The sequence below is a fragment of the Narcine bancroftii genome, chromosome 14 (assembly GCF_036971445.1).
Source record: "Narcine bancroftii isolate sNarBan1 chromosome 14, sNarBan1.hap1, whole genome shotgun sequence".
In the NCBI taxonomy this organism is placed as follows: domain Eukaryota; kingdom Metazoa; phylum Chordata; class Chondrichthyes; order Torpediniformes; family Narcinidae; genus Narcine; species Narcine bancroftii.
Genome location: NC_091482.1, coordinates 55,504,802 through 55,528,012, shown reverse-complemented (window position 1 = coordinate 55,528,012; position 23,211 = coordinate 55,504,802). Strand labels below are relative to the sequence as shown.

Sequence of the window (23,211 nt, the reverse complement as noted above, 5' to 3'; positions counted from 1 at the left end):
AGATGAACGTGGCAAAATGCAGTTCCCTGTATCCAGGTTTGCATTTATGTTTTGTCTCTTTTTTAATTTACTGGAGGTGTTTTTAGTTGTTTTTGCACTGAGTTTTTTGACAAAGTTAAAACACATAAAGGTTCAACCAGTCTCGTAGCATCCACAGGAGTTAAAGATATATTACTGACATTTTGCCTTTGTTCAACGAAGGAGGTAAAGAGTAGCAGACACACCTTAAAGAAGGGCTCAGGCCTGAAAGTTGTGATATATATCTTTAACTCCTATGGACGCTGTGTTTTCCTGTGATCAGAGCATCTGCAGACTTCTGTACTTCACTCTTTTATAACAAAGTACCTGCTCAGCTACAGCAAGTAAGAATTTTTGTGCATATAAAGTACAATATATACAGCAATAAACTCTTCATCATTATTTGGGCTCCGACTGCATGCGCATTGGCTTGTCTCGAGGTTGTTCCAGATAAATTTTACCCTCAAGCTTCTACCGTTGGAGACGTGGGTGCAAAGCTATCTTTAGAACATTGTATTATAACTCCAAGATTTCCTCTCAAACCAACAGACAAACCACAGAGTGAAGCATTTTAATTTTTCATTGAGAAGGTATAAAGCTAAATTTGACATCGAGAACACGATGATACATTGATCCAATGTCAGAATTCCTGCAGGTACAGGTGAACATTCTGAACTGTCAAGCTGCTCTTTTACTGCAGATCTTTCCATTGTGGTCAAGTTATTGGTCGAGCAACCAAGGATCCACACCATTGAGCCTGAGACATTAGCTAAATTCACCTTATCCAAGTGACTTCAATCTGGAACTTTTACAGAAGTCGGTTCCAGTATGAGCAACTATGAATTATTGCAGTGTCTTTCAGTGAAGGATTTAAAAAAAAATTAAATATACAACATTTTTGCAGACCCTTCTAGCCCACGAGCCCGTGCCTCTCAATAACACTAATTAACTTACAATCCCCATACGTTTTTGGGGCAAGAAACCGGAGCACCTAGAGGAAACCTATGTGGACACAGGAAGAATGTACGAACTCCTTGCAGACAGTGCCAGATTAGAACCCATGTTGCTGATGCATTGCGCTAACCTCAACAGTAATCATCCAGAAATACATCATAATTTTCCAGTTTGTCTTACAGGTGATTCCAGTATAATTGACTCTAAACTGATTCCTTAGTACAGTGGCAATTAGAAATGAACAATATGCTCTGGAATATTGTCCACAAGCTATGGTGGCACTACAACTCCCAGAAAGCATTGAACAGGCTATGTGGTGCCAGTGTGTGGTGATTCAGGCTTTTAAAAGGTTGTGCGGGTTCTGAGAGTAAATCCGTTTGATTCACTCAAAAAATGTTTTGCCTGGTTATTTCATCATGTCCACTGTGATTCCAGTGGCCACATATTTATTTATTCCACAGTGGAATCCTCACAGAATCAGAGGCAGGCTGTGAAGTTCAACTGACTACATTGGAAAATCTGACCAAAATTATTGCAAGAGCAGGATTTATTTGAGTGGAAAAAATAATTTACATTTAATTTTAAATTTAGACATGCAGCACGGTAACGGGCCATTTCGGCCCATGAGTCCAGGCTGCCCAATTTACACCCAATTAACATTACCCCCTCCCCCCCTCCCCCAGTACGTTTCGAATGGTGGGAGGAAATGAGAGCCCCGGGAGAAAACCCACACAGACATGGGGAGAATGTACAAACTCCTTACAGAAAGCGCGGGACTCGAACACAGGCACTGTAAAGATATTGCGCTAACTGCTACGCCAAAAATGCTACCCTATTCACTCACTCCACCACAGACACACTTGCAAATTTGCCCTTTCGACTCCTTATCTTTCCTCACAATCTCACGACATAGCTTGTATCTCGTCGGCCTTGTTCATTACCTTCTCATTCTGTTTCCCAACTCTCTGTCAAACCGGTTTAAACCCCCACCCCCCCCCACCCCCCCAACAGCTCTAACAAATCTATCTGCAGAGTTCCCAATGATCCATAAATCTACATGCCCCCTGCACCAACTTTTCGTCATGCATTCGTGCCATAACTTCCTACCCCTGTCCTCATGGGCGCATAGTACAGGTAGCAATTCAGAGATTACTACCTTTGAGGTCCTGCTTTTTAGCTTTCTTCCTAACTTCCTGCATTCACTCTTCAGGACCTCATCCCTTTTCCTATCTATGTCATTGTGGATCACGGCATCCGGCTGCTCACCCTCTTCCGCTTGGCAATGCCATGGACTCAGTTTGGGACGCCCCTGATCCTGGCACCTGAGAGGTGGCATACAAATGAGGCAGTATTGATCTTAAACCTCTTATCTGTTCCCTTGACAAATGCATCCTCAATCACTGGACTTCTCCTCTTCTCACCACTTCCCTTCTGGGCCAGACCCAGGTGGATCACGACAGTTTGTCCCTGGTAGATCGTCCACCTTAACAGTACCCAAAACAGTATTCTTATTGTAGAGGAGACTTGTCACAGGGGTGCCTGTGCTGACTACCTATTCCCCTTACTGCTCTTAAGTTACCTGCCTATTGCCTCTTGGGTACGACTGTCTGACATCCTCTCTGCCTTCCAATAATCTGGAGTTCATCCAACTCCATCTCCAGTTTCTACACCTATTCTCTAAGGAGCTACAGCTCGATGCACCACTGCAGGTGTAGTCATCAGGGAGATGTGCTGTCCTAGATTTCACACATCCTGCAATTAGAGCAGACCACTGCCCTGGCTACCATCTCCACTGTCATCTGTGATCTGGCTGGCTGCATCTCAATGTGGCACGGTTGCTGCAGAGAAATGGATCGGAGGTCAATCCACATGACTGTAAAAGTGGCAGAAAGGATCCTAATGCCTCCCTCCCCCATCCCCTTGCCACCCATCGACGTGACCTTCAGGGTCGTTGTCTGAAACAGGAACGCAGAATCATTGTGGATCTCTTCCACCATGCACACAGCATCTTTCAGCTGCTCCCATTGGGGAAGAGATGGAGGGAGGAGGAGTGGGAGATTCCTACCCCATCCCTCCTGCCTTTACCTTTGCATTCAGACACCTGCTGACATTTATCCATACCTTGATGAAGGGCTCGAGCCTAAAAGGTTGGTTACTTATCTTTATCTTTGCTATAAAATGTACACTATTTGACCTGCTGAGTTTCTCCAGCATTGTGTTTTTACTTAATATCAGGATGGTTTATTTTAAGAAATCCAAGTTGTCAGATAATTTGTTTGGTGGCATAGGAGGATTGACTGGTGAATCTGACCCCCAAAAAAATCAAATACCTAATTAAGGGAATAGATGTTCAGGAATAAATAGAGGTAGTGGGCAGAGAGGTTAATGAGATATCAATAATGGGAAGAATAAAAGCTGAGATCAGGAGGTCAAAGCTGGAGCAAACTTCACAGAATGGTAGAACTAGAAGAAACTATAGGAACAGTAAAAGATTTGGAGAACAAGAATGAGTATTTTGAAATCAGGTATCGCTTGTTGGAGAATCAAAATAGATCAACAAGTACAAAGGACGGAAAGAGTATCCGTTGGAATCAGGAAACAGTGATGTTGTGCTGTAATGAGGGTGTGAGTCCAGTGAGGAATATGTGGAAGCAGTTTAGCACTGAGGTAACAAACCAAATAATTGGGCAAAAAGTCAAAGTTTATTTTACTATGGATTTCTAACCTCTAACCTGATTCACTTCTTTGCTTTCAAGAGGTTGACTATTGAACATCAAAATTCAAATAGTGAAACCTACCCCTTAAAATATTTAAGATATATTTTCTCTCCAAAACAAAACTCAGTATTTGAATCCAGTTTAGAACACTGCGGTTAATTTGATTCAATGAGATTGAATTTTCTTTTTGGCATTGATCGTGAGAACCTGTTTAGTATCAATTAAAGTTGGAACGAGATTTTCTTCTAAAACAGAGGAGAAAATGATGAAAATGGTCATTTGGCCCCATTATGGCATGTTTACTTCCCACCTGTGTCTCTTCTTATCTACATAATAGAGACATAAGAGATTGCCGATGTACCGTTAATATGGAAAATAAACCTTACTTGCTTATTCAGCCTCACTTTAAATATGTCTATAGGATTTGTTCTGCTAACAAACTCGACATTCTCATCACTCATTCATGATTTTTTTTAACCCTCAATTACATTTAATTAAGCCCAGTTTGTGCACAAATTTCCAGGTAATGCTTCCACCAAACTTGAGTGGGCCAACTCCTTTTATCACTTAGACTTATGTGATATTCCAATCAAAAGTTTGTGGATAAAATCCATTGCATTTGATTTTAATTTGTATTTTTCAGAGATGGATATAGAATTGTGCTTCCTTGTAGGAATAGGTATACAAACCCTAGGCTTGAAGCAGAAGCCAATTACGTTGACTTTGTGTGAGGAAATGTAAAGGTCTCGCTTGTTCTACTTTATATACATGTTAAGGCGGAGGACATGGTATGACTTCATTGGCATTATCACTAAAAATGTTAGATTAAGCATCACCTGACAGTAATCAATAGGACCCAGACATTGTATCATTGTGCAGTTCACTGGGATGTATTTTGTAGTTTCTGGTTTGACTTTAATAATGTGTGAAATCAACATTTAGCAAGGGTGTGAGAAAATCGTTGGACTGTCCACTTGTGTTATAGAATTGTGAGGATTCACTTGTCAGATGAGTGTGAATGAGAAAATAAACTATTATTTGGTTCAGTTTTCTGGAAGTTTAAGTAAAAATTGAGTCCTGTAAATACTTCAAATCTGAATTACTTGCTGGTAGCACCAGTAAAAGGATCCAGCATTCCATTTATTTTTATATTGTACATTCATAGTAAGTATTCTAAGCACAAGTAAATCATTCCTGAATCCTTCCCCTTCTTTTATACATTAAATTCCTTTATCTGCTTCTATGTGACTCTTCGTCTTTTTTCCTCTGCCACACGTTATCTCCCCAGGTGTCTGGAGTAAATGCATAATTTAAAAGCGCCTTAATCTGCTATGTCATTCCCATTTGGTCCGAGGCAACCTACACTTTATGATGTCAGCTTCCTTTCTAAAGGTCAATGGCAGTTTTCTGAGCCGCGCTTATGAGCAACGTCATGCACAGAGCGTTTTCTAAATGTCCTGTCACACAAGCAACACGATGTGACAGCAAGTAACCTTCACCAAGTGCTCCCCTCTGAATTCTACTTCCCACAACCTTCGACTGCCTTTAGATTATCAACTTTTAATAAGTGCAATTCTGACTTGACGATATATTGCCCAGTTCCGCTAAAGAGAAAAGAAAAATGGAATACTCTTTCTTTTGTCCTTTTGTACTCCACATAGATGCTAAACATAATTTGAAAAAACTGAACTGGGAATTAAGGAGTGTGCGATCAAAACATAAGAAATTCAGAATTCACCTGTTAGGTCAAATATTAATTCCACAGCAAACCGGCCCAGTTCATATTTAAATCCATAAAGGCTATTTTTACCCTGGTTTGTATTTCTCAGTTAACTCACCACAAATCCAAAGACATTTCAATTGGTTGGTGGTCTGGATGATTTTAAGATTATTTTTACCTACTTTTTGCTCTTATGGGGCCGCACAGATGGCATAGCGGTTACTTAGCAGTCCCAGCAATAGGGACTGGAGAGGGCTTCGAATCCCGCACTCTGTAAGGAGTGTCTGTAAGGAGTCTCTGTGTCTGTGTGGGATTTTGCCAGGGGACTCCAGTTTCCTCCCACCATTCAAAACATACTCGGGGCGTAGGTTAATTGGATGTAAATTTGACGGCATGGACATGTGGTCTGAAACGGCATGTTATGTCTAAATAATGAGCTCACAGCACAGAAACTGATAACTAAACATTCTAGTTTTCTCCCCAGTTCTCTTGGCCACTGCTTCCTCGGGAGACATGACAGAGAGCAACTTGAGTGCAGAGAAAGACACATCACGGGACGGATGCCCGAGAGACCGCAGATGCTGGAATCTGGGAGAAAAGAATCTGCTGGAGGAACAAGCATCTAGGAGGAAAACAAATATGGTCAACCACCCTCAAACATTGACCATTTGCTCCCACTGATGCTTCTTAGCTCGCAGTGGAACACTAAATGGGACATCATGCATTAACCTCATGGATGGGATTTTGTTTTTGACACAAGAAAACACATTACAAATGGAATGCAGTTCCTCAACTTAATATTTCATTAAATTCTACTGGAAAAATTCCCAATACCAAGGATTAATGGCTCCATAATATATTGTTCCAAATCCCTGTGGTTCAGGAGCAAAAGAATTAAGTTCAGGACATTTGCGCGTATTATTAGACTGCCTCACTCTGTGCAATGGTTCAGTTTTCCAGCTAATGGCGGGACTGTTAAAATACCTCCATTTATTTCAATACATCTGTTCTGCATCTGCGTCTTCAGTGTTGAACTAACTCTTATACGTCTTAGACGAACGTCTGATAAAGGAGGGCTCATGACATTAAGACCAAGCATTGACTTTCAGTTGAGACAGTATTGACCCAGGAAATGGCTTTAATGACTGCAGTGACACTATGAGATATGTATCCAATGCTTAAACTGATTATTAGTCATTTTCACCTCACAATTATTGGTGTAAGAGACCCAAACGTCTGCATCCCATGGTAGCACAATTACACCATAAACCCAAGTGCACATTGTTAATGCAGGGTTTGAAAGCAAAGACTTTAGAGACATTGATAAAGTTACCTGTGAACTTTAAGAGGTAATTAGAGCTTGGCTTAAGAAAAGATCGGTCTATCAATAATCTAATCACTATAGACCAATTATCATAAATCACTATTGAAGTAATACAGCATGTGCCGATTGCAAGTTGCAATTCTCAGAGCGGAAACAGCATATAATCGTCATCCTTTGTGCTCAACGGGTCAGCTTTTTGTGGAACACAATTAATACAGTTAATTGGAGTGACATATAATAAACGTTCTCACATTTTTATGGACATTGTAAAATATCCCAAAAATTATTTAAGGGATTTAAGATGTTACCTATCCAATTGTATTTGGCAATTCTGGCAATTCGGAATAGATGAAATGCAATCACCAATAATTATGATTTTGCATAGCATTTCGCATAGAATTAACTTGGATTTCACAATGTTCCATATCAGATAATTGTATTTCAATGTAGTTAAAACCACCCTGATATTGTGTGTGTATTCAGCCACCTTATAATTAGTAGTAGTGTGTATATCTTTGCATATTGAATTGCAACTGGAATGAAAAGGGCACTCTTCCAAAGGAGAGTAAAGGTATATCCACTATTACTTTCTGATAAATATCACAAAAGTAGATCGGTTTCTTTGTGGGAGGTTGGTTAAACACAAATTGTCTTTCCTATGTTGCCCTCATGTTTTGGTAGGTCGTGAAAGTACATAAAAGTGCTATATAAATGTGAATCTTTCCCGTAACTGTAAGTACTGATATAGTTAACATATTGTTTCAATTTATCTCCAGTTATACCTGGATACAAGTAACAAAGCCCTGAGGCATATCATTGAGAATTGAAGCAGAATTCTTAGAGTAGCTGAGGTAAGTGAAGATCTATCAGGGGGTGGGGGGGGGGGTGCATTGTTGGTTTTATGACTCAGGTGGAGACAGACTACACATTCCCTTTGTTCCTTCCATTTAACTAATAGAGATGTCCTTTAATTTTGCTGTAATAATCCAGGCAAATCCATTCTCTGTAAAGTAAATTGGAATAAATAATGAAATGTCAAAACATGTAAACAACGCTGATAGCCAAATAATACTGGATTAGAATGAATTTTAGACATTTTCCAAAGCTACAGAATAAAGTTTAAAAAAAACTCTTGTGGAGCAAACAATGTCTTTTTAAAGGACATCAGATGACATGCAACTCAATCTTGCAGCAAATAAAAAAGGCATCACTTCACAACAAGGGATGATGTAGGATGCTGAAGCTACTAAAATTACCACTATGTAATAGGGTCTGGGCCCAAAGTGACAACCATTTTCTTTTATATTTATCATGTCTTCATGGTTGTAGCCAAGTCCTAGCAATTACACCAGTACTCACTGTCCTGTTGCCTTTTAGAATTTATGACAGGTCCATTATTAGGAAATTGGTCTGAAATGGTATAGTGGTATGGCTTTCTGAAGATGCTACGATAGCCTCTTAGATTATGTGGATGACAGCTTTGTCAGCCCTCAAAACAAGCTGTGAAGTAGTTTGATATCATTAGTTCTATTTTCTTAATGGGCATCTGCTCCCAGTGCCTGAAAGTGTAATATATTTCTCAGACAGCGACGCAGGTCAGTAAGTGTTCCGTGAGATTGGAGCCCTCTGCTAATAATGCGGGATATTATCATTACCCGAACACAACATTAATTAAAGTGAACTTTAGTTATGGAATAAAGTAATTAGTTTCAAGTCAGGAATAACTATTTCATTATATAAGTTGAAACAAAATAAATGTTTGCATCTTGATAAATATCAAAATCCATAAAAAGTTATGAATCTTTATTCTAAACCCTTCAGATTCCCTATTTGTTATATTATTTGCTAATTATATACACAAGCATAATTACATGATATATTATTTAAGTCCTGGGTGTTCAAGGAAAGTTACAGCAACTGATAACTGACAAATAATTGATCATAGATCACAAATCATTAATAATTAAGAACAATAATGAATACTTAATTCAGAAAATGACCCAATATAAAGTAAATGGGATTAGTAAAAGAATCACAGTTGCCTTGGGCTTGACATCTTTCAGTTTGTCTTGCAGAGACTGGTTGTTTTCTTTACTGTTACGAATCACTCTGTTGAAGCTGTGGCTCAATTTAAAGGGTCAACGGTGAAATCTCTCCTTATCCATCCCCCTGGCATACATGTTTCTATTGGCACAACCAAACTGTAACACTACCTCATGGAATGAGCAGGTACAGGTACAGCCAAACCCTGATCATGATTTCTTTTATGTCTTCTGAAAAGTGCATCATGAAGAGTTAAGGAAAACTGTGAATGCCAGGCTGTTATTTTCAACTCTGACAGCTTCATACAGCAGTCCTATTAGACTCCAAATCCATAAAGATGACATAAGTATATCTTGGCATGTACTGTAGATTGCAGGTTGACATCTGGCACCCTCTCATTACAGAATTGTGCTTTACAAGAGTTCATTTAAAGTGAACACATAATTTTTGTTCATCTGATAATCAGGACAGATTTTTTTTCTTCCACATAAGCTCTATGTATCGTGGCCTGTTTAATGGGTGAGGAATGGTAAAGCAAAGCTCTGCGACATCACCCTGCTGGCAGTCAGTAAAAGGACTCAATTTCACTAGACCAAGTTACATTCATGAATGTGAATAGATCATTTACAATGTGTGGAATCTGGTTAATAAATATAAAATGGCAATATAAAATATACAGGCAGAAAAGATGATTTGGACAATTTTAGAAAATTATTACATACGAATTGATAATTCAAAATACAGGAGGAAGAATTCAAGTCCATTCTCACTTCACTATAATTATTTAAATCTATCTTTTAACATCTCTTCCCCATTTCCTCTGCTATTTCAAACAAACTTGCCTCTCTCTCTCTCACACACACACACACACACACACACACACACACACACACACACACACACACACACACACACACACACACACACACACACACACACACACACACACACACACACACACACACACACACACACACACACACACACACACACACACACTTCCTTAGTCACCAGAATCCATGCTGAATTTAACAAGTGATATACAATTGAAAATATAAAGGGAGTTAAATGTCCAGGTCAAAAGCTCAAAAGGCAATAAGGGAAGTTTCAATATCTTATCAATATTACTAAATAAGGATAAAAGCCACAAGTTGCACTCACGTGTATCATGTCCACCTGCATATTATCACACTTTTAGCGCCTTCACCAAGATGGGTGCCAAACATCTTAGACCACTGAGTTCTGACTGTATCACATACCCCTAGCACCAGTGAACAAAGGTCAGTTACTTCCCAATGGAAGCACAGAAGGTCCTCTACTTGGCTCAAACAGCTGCCAAGAAATATTCATTGTCTTTGCCAAACTTTATTTATTTTTGCATTTAAGTGAGGCCTTTCAATACGGTGAATTTTCTTACTTGCAATCTTTATTTTCAAATTAAACATTCCTAAAGTTTTTGTTCCTATGAACAGGGATCTGACCTTCAGTTATTTTTTTTTTCCTGGAATTATTATCAGCTTGGTTTTCCAGTATAAACTCTATGGGTTAGAATCATAGCTGATTGTATTCTCCTTTGCCAAGCCAATTCTTACTGGTGTTCCCTGTTGATCGGATGCATCTGCACAAGATCAAACTTGTGAACCCAGTTCAACTTGCATAAAGAAGAATTTTATAAGATGCTTTATTGGAAATGTTGGTGGAGCACAGAGACAAATGGAAACTTAAAGATAAGGAATCTCAGAGGTGAGTGTGTGCAGCTGTTGGCATCGCAAAGAATAGAACTATTTTTCTAGGCTTGACATGAATTATGGTCTGAGAAGGGGTGTATATTTATGTAAGGCTGGAGATGGGAGTTTAAGGGGCTGAATATTGCTGAAAGAGCGACGTCTGCATTCAACACAACACAAAAGATGGAAATGAAGTAACTTCCTTGTAAAATAGCTCCTGGCAGAATAATTTCAGTTCAGAGAGCCTGCCTTGGGCACTAGAAAAATAGGAAATAATAGAGTCAACTTGTCAGGCAGCTAAGTTAGAAACAAAACGGTCGAGTGTCCTTGGGAAGGTAGACCGTATAATCTTTCAGAAATGATAAACAATTTATCTTGACTCACCTAAATAATAAGTGAGATAAATCCACAGTAAAACTTGGCAAATATATACTGTTGGCAAATATTTGTTTTGCAAGGATATTAACAATTAGTGCATTAACTGAATATAATTATTGATTATTTTAAAGATTAACTTTGCAAATTAGATAAAAGTTTATTAAAGTTTAAAACTGCTAAACCTTTATGGCATGTAGATTCAATAATTTGAAGTATTTGGAGTTTGCTGTATTAATTAACACTGTGTCACTAGAGGGCTATCTTCCAAGAATTTGTTCTGTTCTCTGTGGCCCTTCAGAATTAAAATAATAAGAATGTTTATTTTTCTTATTTATAACTATTGGTCTGTATACAACTAATATCAAGGGGTGCCATATGATGCCAGTATTAATTTAAATTTGCAAGTAAAGTCATAGATTTCTGGATTAAACAGTTATATAATCTATTTTGATTTACCTGCAAGGATGTCTTTGTAAGATCAAATAATATGATTCAGAGTTTTTAAAGTCCCAATGCATTTGAAATAATTTTTGAAGTCCTGTTTTAACAAAGCAATGCTACAGAGTTGTGAAAAATAACCATCTGTCAGCCAAGGGGTTAATATGAGCTGCTCAGCACAATGGTTGCATCACTTAATTTTTACATGTAAATGACACTGACCTTAATTCATGAAAGCTGACAGAAATGAACACTTACTAAATCCAGAGACGAATTGAGCAATCAATCGCCTGATGGGAGAAGCGGAAGAACACGAGGCCGTTGCGAAGTAGGAACACAAAGTCAGGTCTGTCCAGGAGAAGGGAACAGGTCTGAGGAGGGGAGATTAGCCATAGTGAGAGGTTGAGGGCTGTTCGCTGGGCATTGTCAATGGGAGAAAAGTTTGGTAGTCTGGGTGAGGTGTTCCTTGGAAGTTAGGTGAGGAGTAAATTTAGCAGCACGTGGATGTGATTTAGTGGTCATGGGAATAGGTCAATAATGGCTGGAAGGGAGGGTGGGGATGTGTGGGTTGGAGCAGAAAATCAGGGTGGATGCTCTTTTTGTTGGGTTGGCAGAGCAGGGGATTTAGATTGAGTTGAGAAAGTGCATCCAGCTTGGATAGGTGATGACGGAATGGGTTAGCCTGTAGAATTGGTCTGAAGATCATAAAGGAGAGCTAATAAAACTTTGCCTTAGAATCTGTCCTTTTTGAGGATAGAGCCCTTTAAGTTATGCCACTGTAGGCCTCAGAGTGTGTAAAGGTTTGACATGTAAATGGTAAAAAATGCATATTTGAATGAAAATGACCACTGTCATGTCCACCTGTGCGCTCCTTGCAGTTGCATTCCATTGTGCAATGTCTGAGCTCCTCCATTCATACAGGGTGCAGAGAACCATAGATAACAACTGAAATACAGAAGATCAAGAGGTGCCTTGACAGGTGGAGACAGAGGATCCAATTTGTAGATCAAGAGGTCATTGTTTAAAAATAATTAATACAAAAATGTGGGGTTTCTTTATCCATTCAGAATGTTGTGAGTCTTTGGATCTCTCTTCCTCAAAGAGTAGTGAAAGCATAGTATTGGATTATTTTTAAGGACGGGATAACCAGGATAAGCAAATGGATGACAGGTTAGTAGAGTTAAGAGGGAGTGTGGAGTTGTTGGGTACTGTCAGATCAGCTATGATCCGATGAATGGTAGAATAGACAGACAGGATCAATGGGGCTTCATCCAATACTTAATCTGTATGTGTGTATCTTCATGCAACTCACAACAAATCTTCACTTTTATATTTCTAGGCCAAACTCTTCTCGCCACTGTACAACCAGAAATATTGTCACATGAAGTAGAACATCATCGGAGATTATATTTTTATTCAAAATCTTAAACAGATATAATAGGTACCAAGCTCAATAGCAGTTGCAAGCCAGAAAATACACTGAAGGAGAGGTTGGAAGACTGTGCAAGTCGTTATTAGGATAGATCCAGCAAGTTGCTGGTACTGGTCTGCAGGCTTAAAAGGAAGCAAAGAGAGGAAGCACAGGGTTGATAAAACACTGAGAAACCAGAAGCATGGAGCTCTCCCTTCGGTTCTGAGAACAAAAGAAGCCTGTAAACTACTGTGCATGAAACTGTTGAACACCATAGTCAACCTACTGCCTGGAAAGACATGGGTACCTAAAGAGTGCCCATTGATAATCACTACTCTTCTGTTCTCCGAATGGAGTGTGAAAAAAATGTCCACACCTCATTCTCTGATCTCGTGGTCTAGAATCAGCTGAAATAACCCCAGAATGTTCATTCTTGTACTCACTTCTGAAAATAAAACCTGATTTTCCATCACTTGATGGTGAAAGGATTTTGGATTTAATTTGTCAAAAGGTTTCTTGGCTTTCTACCAGTAGCCACTATAAGAGCAGCAGGGTGAGTGCAGCAGTTAGCAGATCACTCATAGAGTTCAAACCTAACGCTGTCTATAAAGAGTTTTTATGTTCTCCCCGTGTCCGTGTGGGTTTCCTCCAGCTGCTCTGGTTTCTTCCTATCTTCCTAAAGCACATGAGGTTTATAGATGAATTTGTGTAGAGTAAAACCCCTGGTAACCCTATATCTCACCACTTGGCCTACAGCCTTCTATTCCCAGACAATTCTAGTGCTCATCTTTGGCTTGGCTTCGCGGACGAAGATTTATGGAGGGGTTTGTCCACGTCTGCTGCAGGCTCGTTGGTGACTGACAAGTCTGATGCGGGACAGGCAGGCACGGTTGCAGCGGTTGCAAGGGAAAATTGGTGGGTTGGGGTTGGGTGTTGGGTTTTTCTTCCTTTGTCTTTTGTCAGTGAAGTGGGCTCTGCGGTCTTCTTCAAAGGAGGTTGCTGCCCGCCGAACTGTGAGGCGCCAAGATGCACGATTGGAGGCGAGATCAGCCCACTGGCGGTGATCAATGTGGGAGGCACCAAGCGATTTGTTTAAGCAGTTCTTGTACCTCTTCTTTGGTGCACCTCTGTCTCAGTGGCCAGTGGAGAGCTTGCCATAGAACTCGATCTTGGGAAGGCGATGGTCCTCCATTCTGGAGACGTGACCCACCCAGCGCAGTTGGGTCTTCAGCAGCGTGGATTCGATGCTTGCGGACTCTGCCAGCTCGAGTACTTCGATGTTGGTGATGAAGTCATTCCAATGAATGTTGAGGATGGAGCAGAGACAACACTGATGGAAACGTTCTAGGAGCTGTAGGTGATGCCGGTAGAGGACCCATGATTCGGAGCTGAACAGGAGCGTGGGTATGACAACGGCTCATCTAGACATACAGTAAAACTCCAGGTATGTAGAATTCAAGTAACTGGAAGCTTCAAGCAACCCGCAAAAAATCAAGGAAATAAATTTTTTAAATTAAAATAAATAAGAATAAAATAAGATGTCAGTTTAAAATTGTAAAAGTAAATGTTCTCTGAAGTTACACATAAACCTTCGGTGAAAATGAGATAAATATTCAGTCAGCGGAGTGCCTTGGTCATCCTTTATTTTTAACAGCTGCTTGAATAAAATTGAGTTTGAATTAAATGGCGTCGCCCAGCATGAAGAGCTGGTTGATGCCGCTCGCCGTTGGGGTGACTCTCTTAAAATGTCTTCTTATCCTTGCTTAGTAAGAGTTGCCCTAGTCAGAGGCTTTATCTGTCAATTTGGGGGCGGGGGGTGGAGAGTGGTTAATTATCTATAATATTATTGTTCATCTTTCGGTCGGCTCCATGTAAGGTGAAGAACATACAGATACAGCGATGGCTATATGTTTTCAAAGAATGTGACTGAAAATAAAATACATGCTTTAAGGTTTATATATTCATGCAACTAAAGTTTTTACAGTGTAAGTACAGTATAGTATTTTTGTCTTTTGCCTTGAAGCTGTTTATCCTTAATGCAGGTGTATTAGTTAGGCATTGGAAGAGTGTCTCAAGCAACTGGAAAATTCACTTATTCAGCAACTACCAATCCCCATAGGTGTCGGATACCTGAGTTTTTTTATTGTGTTTTGGTGGCACGGGCTCATGTGCTGCATCCGTAAAATTAAACATTTTTTAAAATTAAAATTATGATCCCTCTTAATCAATGTTCTAACGTTGAAATGTTACATCACAAAAGTCATCCACCTTCACTAAATATTTGTCCAAACATGGATATTTTACAAGAGGTTAATAAAATGGGCTGTAGATGCAGTTTGCAGTGAAGGACTCAGCCCAACATCATATCAGCCGAGGTCAGGTTGAAGGTTGGGCTCAGTTACCAGTTCCTGCTCTGTAAGATTCTATGTAATCGTAACACTTGAAAATAAAACAGGTTCCTTTTTGCAAAATCCTCAGTGAAATCACTCAACTAAATATAAAAAAAATTAAAAGATTAGAACAAAGCCGAGAAATGCGCAGTAATGATGATAAAATGTGCTGTATTTAATTGAATTATACATTGCTTCACATGTAGCAGAGTTGATGATGTGACCATTGAACAGGCTTCTGGACATCAGCTCTCTGTTGCAGATCTATCTTCGCTCTTCATCTCCATGCACATTCAGACCTTCTTCAGATTTGCTCATAAAAAAACAGCATGCAGGTTCTTGAACGGAAAAGCTCATTATTTTTTCCCTTCTTTGCAATTAAACAGAAGTTAATAATGTTAATTAACAAAGGTAGTAATAATAGCATAAAGTTTGCTTATCAAATGAGTGGTGTTTGCTTTCTGTGTCACTCTCAAAGAACAAGTGAACACACAGCTTTTACATTTGTACCAGAACAGTATTTTTGCCTTTTTTCCCTCTTTTCTCTCGTTTATGAGTATTTTATATCCAGCGGCTGCAGCTGATAGAAACACTGACCTTTAAGCTTGTTGATTAATAGGCATGATCTGTTTTCCCTTTTTCACTGTTTAAAATTACCATCTATTATAAATGTGAGATGACTGTGTGGCATTAGTCCTTTTAGTAGTCAGGAAATTATAACATATATACTTGCACAGTAAGCAATTTTAACAATCTGCATGGTCATTCATCTTTTTAATGAGCCTTGTTTACAGCTCTCTACGATGTTCATCGTCACCCTTCCTCTATTTACATCTTAGCCCCTTTAATTAAGAGGGAACAGTAAAAATAGGAATTTTTAAAATAAATTCTGATTAATTCAGATAGCAGAAGGTTACAGGATGGGGGAGTTATTATAACCTATAACGTTTGCTTGTGAAAGCTTTATTTCTTTGTTCTTTATTAGATACAGTAAATTAGCAACACTGAATAGCTGTGACAAAAGACTCCTTCATATTATGCCTTACCACCTACCGTAAGGGCAGGACCTTAAAGTTAGGTCCCTATTAGGCAAAATAAGGACAAATAAATCTTAGCTCCATTTCGAACAGGAATTGCACTTTTTGCCTCAAAAATTAAGGAGGTTACCAGCGCTTATTTTTTTTTTTTTACCCTAATATACTTTTCGCACTTCATTTTTAAAGCAGGTGAAATAAGGAATTATTAACTTTCCCACATTAAGAGGAGGGTCCATCACTGAAAATATGAAGTGCAATTAATTGACAATAAAACAGGATAGCTGCAAATCTTTTTTAGCAGCAGATTTTAAAGTTGCAACTTATTTTGAAAGAAAAATCAGAGGAGTTCATAAAATGATGAACCTGATGCATAAATATGATGCTATGTTAATGGTATGTGTTGCTCATGCATTAAAGATTAAGTCTCCTTTGGTTGTGTTTAGCCATTTTGAAAACAAGTATTAAATCAGGCAAATGAAATATTCCAAAGTAGAAGTGATACCTGTAACAGTCAAATTTATTTGTTTTTAAACTCTTAGGTTTTTATCTTTGAGATTAAAATTGAAGAAAGAACAGCCCTCGGAAAAACGTGAATCCAATTTTCAACTATTTCCTTGTTTATGATTTTTAATCACAAAAAAACAATTTTCAAATTATTCTGGCACTTCCTCAGTTGACTTGTGAGAAGCAAGGAGTTATTTTTAATGCTAGCTGGTGATGAAAAGAGGGCAAAGACCTTGGACATCGCAGCAATTCATGACATTAGCATCTTGAAAATGTACTTACCATGGGTGAAATCTCAGATGGGCTGTCACTGTTAAAGATGAGCACTGCGTCTAACCAATCAGAAAGTAATTGTATTTGAACATATCAAGAAGTAATGAAGTTATTGATAGTTGGTGACGAGGCTTACCACAGAATCAGAGTTTAGCGTCGTGAACATGTCACAAAATTTGTTGTTTTGCAGAAGGGTCACAGTGCACAATATTGCTATAATTTACATTTCAGAAGGAAATAAACAGTGCAAGAAAATTGGATCAAGTTAGGGAGTGTCTGTGGTTCATTGATGGCAGATGGGAAGAAGCTGTCCCTGTGCCGTTGGGTCCTTGACTTCAGGCTCCTGTACCTTTTTCCTGATGGTAGCAGTGAGAAGAATGCGCGGCCTGGGTGGTGACGGTCCTTGAGGCCGGAGATTGCTTTCTTCTGACACCGCCTCTTGTCAATGTCCCGGATGGAGTGAAGGCCGATGCCTGTGTTGTTGCAGGCCGAGTTAAAATCTCTCTGGAGTTTTTTTCTTCTCCTGTGTATTGGTAGCTCCATAGCAGGCAGTGATGCAACCAGACAGAATGCTCTCCATGCTATACCTATAGAAATTTTGGAGATTCTTTGGAGACAGGCCAAATTTCCTCAAACTCTTCACTAAGTGTAGTCACAAGTGATCCTTCTTCGTGATTGTGTATCACACCATCACAATGAAATGACGCCAGGTCTACAAACAAGGATCAAGCCTACCTATGATGGACTGAACATCATATTTCTCCATTTAACATCAGTACATAGCTGGCAATTGGCAGATATCACCAATGGTCTTTCCTAAAGGCTGTGAATGCTGGTTGAATTGAATCAATAGCAAGGGACACTGAACTATTACACTGTTCAGGCACTCATCCCGATGTCAGTACAACCTGGGAATAAGTAGAGGAAGAACATTTCAATTTTTTATGAACGGAATTGGATGATTATGTGAACAAGAAATTTTACTTCAGTTACGAATGAATTTGAGCTTATTTCAGTATGCAAATGTGAATCTAACATGAACTTTGTAATTAAATATACAAATATTTAACATATATTTTCTGGAAGAGAAATTAATATTGAATATAAATTAAAGGCATTGACATGTATGGGTGATACTGAGAATTTCTTTTGAATGAAAGGATGAGGCCCGAAACAGCTTCCTTTTGACTTTGTGGGACCTGCTGAGTTTCTCCAGCACTTTTGAGTATTGCACAAGCAATATCATTCAGTTAGTTTTTCAAGAGTGAAGTACCCCAGCAATTTGAAGAGAAAGGAAAAAAAATGCACAGATCTGTCAAAAAATTCCCTCCTCCCCCCCTCCCCCCCCCACCCACCCACCCCCAGCAGTATTATTGGAAAGGGCATGATTAACATGCACATAAAACTCAAATCATTTTCAACCGCTACCTTCAGCTAGTTACTACGATTCTAGGACAGATAATACAACTGCTAGGCTTGTTTGGGGACCAGGAGTAAGTAAATAGCCATTTCTGGAGATAGGAAAAAAATTGATAATGGGACAATCCTAAATCCTGACAATAGGCAAGTCTACAGAGGCAAATATAATGACAAATTCTGAGGTGGGAAAATATAAAAGCCACATTTTTTAAAGCAAAATAATAAAAATGCCAACCATCTGATGGGAATATGAATGCTGTTGATGTTAGCTGAGCTTCCAATATTACTTCAGTCAGCACCTTTGAGTTACAGTGAAGTAAATCAGCCAAAGTACTTGCTCCACATCACTGTTCTGCGGCTCCGTGTCAACCACTTGGGTGAAAATTGGTTTAAGATCAGTTGTGGTGTTGTTGCTAAGAGTAATTGCAGTGTATTCACAAAAAATAGTACCCTGTTGGACAAGAAGAGGTGAAAGTTCCTGGCATTAGTTGTGCCCCGAGATGAAATTAACAATTTCAAGAGAAGATGAACAAGCAGAAAATTGTCAAGGATAAGAAAAAGGAATCAAATGTGAATTGGAGGCTTTAGCTCACTTTGTGGCATTGCCATTTCTGGTACTAATGCAGTGGATCTTAACAATGTTAATTTTCTTACTCACTTATCATTTTAAATAATCCCTTACTAACCACAAAGCGCCGATAGCATAGGTGCTCTGTGGTTAGTAAGGGATTACATAAGATGGTAGAAAAAAAATGGTTGAGAACCACTGTGCTAATGAATTTCACTTCATCCAAAAACACTGGACTTTCACATTATCAGACTGGATTAAACATTGCCGCGGGGCCAGACCAACATCTGTGGTGCTCCTGTTATCGCATTTCTTTACAGTCTCCCTTTCTGCTTCACCAGTCACTTGCTGAGATCATATTTAACACTAACTGATCAAGTCGTCTCGAATTCTCGCTACTACCGGCATCTTGAATGAATCATCTCTTCCTTAGAAAGTCCCATCTGGTTGAATTTTCAGCTGACTGGATTCCTTGAGCAAAAATATTAAGAGGTTCCAAAGGTCTAAGACATTAACGTTGCTTCTGTTAAGTACCAATTAGAGAGCTGTAATTAAAACAATACTTAATTGATAATGACATGGAAAAGATTCCTGGTGTGATGTGCAATGGGAAGCATGTCCTTGTTTGCTTTTGGTAGGACTATGACAGAAAGTGGTTGGAGATCAGATGTCAGAGTTGGTTGAAAGCAGCCTGATTCAAATGATGGCTGAGTGCAGAAGTCAATCAGTAACAAATGTATGTATGATATCAGAGGTCACATTACGAATTCTCCAATACCTTGGATTGTAGTAAGTAAAAAAAAACACTTCTAACAAAGTTCCTAAACTTTCCATGACAGAATTTGCAACAAGGGATCAAATATTTTATTTTATTCATTTGTCCCTGGGTTGTCTATGTTCCACCATTTTAACTAACATCATCCCAAACAACAGCCAGCTACACTGAAACCACATATTGGCCAGAACAAATAGGTATGATAGGCAAAGGTTCCATTATTATCACGTAATACTACATTTAGAATGTAACATACCTGAAACTTTTGTAAGACAGACAGAGAGTCGCCACTTTGTCCAGCATCCATCACAGAAACCTAGAGCACTTGGTGTTCCTGGCTGTCTCCCTGACCAGTCCTGAGCCTGCTTACCTTCTGAGATCAGACAATATCTGGCGTATTCAGGCTATAGGCTAACTATTAGGTTTTCCTTTTTAAAGGAGGTTACTGGATCACACTCAGTTTTAAAGCAATCTGATAGATTGATCATGAACTATTGATGAGACTATTCCAGATTTGTTTTTTTTTAATGTAATTCCTTGAATTTACATTCTCCTGCCACCTTAAAAAACTCAAGATGTTGGTTCAAATACAGCTGCTTGTCTCGTGATGTGACCACTATGCCAACGAAATGGGGCCTTAAACGTTGAGATCTAACCTGAAGTATGTAGCAAGGGGGACAAGCAAAATCAAAGCAACCCATAAATAACAGCAAAGCAATGGTAAATATGTTGAATCAATGTGTTATGCATCAGTTTTCAACATGAAAAACATTGCTAATATTCCTGAAGTATCAGACATTTAATTTCAAATTACATGATGCATTCAAGATTCCCAATTACAAGGGATAAAGAAACCCAAAGAGCTAAACGTAGTTACCAGGACCCTGATGAACTGCACCCGTGGGATGTAAAGAAAGTGGCTCTAGAGATAGTGAACCCATTGTTTGAAAAACTTCATAACTTGCTAAATTTTGGAAGGGTAACTGAAAATTGGAAACATGACTTCCTTGGAGTAAGGTAGAATGTAGAGATCTACAAGTCCTTTAGTTTAACAGCTACTATTGTCAGAATGCTAGAGCCCATAGCCAAAGTAGAAAAAGCCAGACATTTAGGAAAACTGAATGTCGTTAAACTTAGTTAACGTGGGTTTTATGAAATCCGATTGGACAAATTTGCTTGAATTCTTTGAGGATGTATGCAGAATCGATAGAGGAGAACCTAGAGATGTCATGTGTGTAGACTGAAGCATAAATGAAAAGCACGTGGTATTGGAGGAAGTGTGTTAGAATGGTTCAAGAATGGCTGTCCGGTAGAAAATAAAGAGTCCGAATAAATGGGTCCTTTTCAGACCAGGAGGTAACTAATAATTCAATTCTTGATCATTATTTTATATTAATGACCTGGAGAAAGGAACAGCAGATAAGGTTTCCAAAGCTGTTGATGATGGTGGATTGGCATTTTGTGATTAGGAGAATGTGATAGTATGAGGGGGCGGCAAATGGAGTTTCACATGGAATGTGAGGTCACACACTTCAGAAAGAGGAATAAAAGGATTGTTTCTTTTAAATCTAAGCGTGGAGACTGAAAGTGAGCGAAATAGCATGTGATGATCTAGGTGTTTTAGTGCATGGATTGTAGAAAGCTGGCAGGCAGGTTAAAAATAGGAATGGTTTGTTGCAAATTGTCCAGTTTGTTTGTGAGGCCTCACCAGGAATACTGTGAACCATTTTGGCTCCCTTACTAAAGAAGAGGTAGTGACATTAGAGGCACTGCAAAGGAGGGTCAGCAGGCTAATTCCTGGAATGAGACGGTTGCTCTCTCAGGAGAGACTCAATAGTTTGGGTCGGTGTTCCTTGAAATATAGAAGAATTAGAGTGACCTTATTCAAATAGATAAGATTATAGGGGGCCTGTTGGGATGCTTTCATCAGTGGGAGAGTCTCGAGCAAGATGAGGCACCAATCATATAAAACTGAGATCAGAGAAATCTCTGAAAGGGCAGTGAGCGTCGAGAATTCTCTGGCCCAAAGGGTGATGAATACTGGATCAATGGATATATTTAGACGTGTAAAATCTTTGACAGATTAAGGCATAAAGGGGATGGAGAAATGGCACAGAGAAAGTCAACACAGATGACACTTAAACTTAAACAACCTGCTGGCCTACTCCTGCTCCTATTTTCTTTTGTTCTGAGTGTGTCGTGTCTTACATTGATCATATAAGTAAATAAAAAGAGCCACAGCGGCCATCGAGTTTTCAATGGGAGTTATATATTCATATATATTCAACTGCGCTGGGTGGGTCACGTCTCCAGAATGGAGGACCATCCCCTTCCCAAGATCGTGTTCTATGGTGAGCTCTCCACTGGCCACTGAGACAGAGGTGCACCAAAGAAGAGGTAGAAGGACTGCTTAAAGAAATCTCTTGGTGCCTGCCACATTGACCACCGCAAGTGGGCTGATCTCGCCTCCAACCGTGCATCTTGGCGCCTCACAGTTCGGCGGGCAGCAACCTCCTTTGAAGAAGACCACAGAGCCCACCTCACTGACAAAAGACAAAGGAGGAAAAACCCAACACCCAACCCCAACCAACCAATTTTCCCTAGCAACCGTGCCTGCCTGTCCCGCATCGGACTTGTCAGACACCAACGAGCCTGCAGCAGACATGGACGTACCCCTCCATAAATCTTCATCTGCGAAGCAAAGCCAAAGAATATATTCACAATAACAGAAAGAATCACAATTCTGTCCAAAGTATGGTTGATGGAAATCTTACTAGCTTAGCTTGGGACAATTCCCACCAAAATGTTTTCATACATGAGCTGAAGTCAAATGAAGGAAAAATCGGACAACTGATATCTCTATGCTAGTTCACCTCATTTGCACTTGGTTGTCAACATATGGGCATTTCCCACATGACATCAAAGAAGTCGGCAAAGGGTGTTGGCACAAAGCCAGGTGGTATTCTAATGGAGCAGGAGTCCAGCGCATTCCCTGCTGCTAAGAGATACAACAGATGGCTGGGATTGAAAATTCCAGAGCAGATCACTTTCGATCTGAGTGAGAAATCTCAACAAGCCTTTTTATTGGAGGTAGGATGGTGGTGGTGGGGTTGGTGAGAGTTTATAGATCCAGTTATATAGCTGTGCAAAGATAACAAAAATAAGCGTTTGAATGGAAAGTTGTAAAGCAAAACAATAATTTTGTGCCTGGTGCGGAAAAATTAGAAGCATCAGCTGTAGGAAATGTATTCACGTTCAACTTTATTTTTTTATTACATTTTTAGACATACAGCACAGTAACACTAATCTATGCCGCCCAATTTTACCTACTTAACCTACACCCCTGGTATATTTTGAAAGGTGAGAGGAAACCAGAGCCCCCAGGGAAAACCCACGCAGATGCCGGGAGAACGCACAAACTCCTTACAAACAGCACAGGATTCAAACCCTGGTCCCGATCACTGGTGCGGTAAAGACATGGCGCAAACTGCTACACCAACCGTATATGACCTGAC

At 39.4% G+C, this 23,211-nt stretch overlaps 1 long non-coding RNA gene across 1 annotated transcript; it reads left to right on the top strand.

Moving 5' to 3' along the window:
• Positions 1-6,674: 6,674 nt before the first annotated feature.
• LOC138749605 (uncharacterized) lies at positions 6,675-13,146 on the top strand. The gene is made up of 3 exons (XR_011348765.1): positions 6,675-6,758; positions 7,510-7,584; positions 12,659-13,146. It is a non-coding gene; the product is annotated as an uncharacterized lncRNA (long non-coding RNA).
• Positions 13,147-23,211: the final 10,065 nt, after the last annotated feature.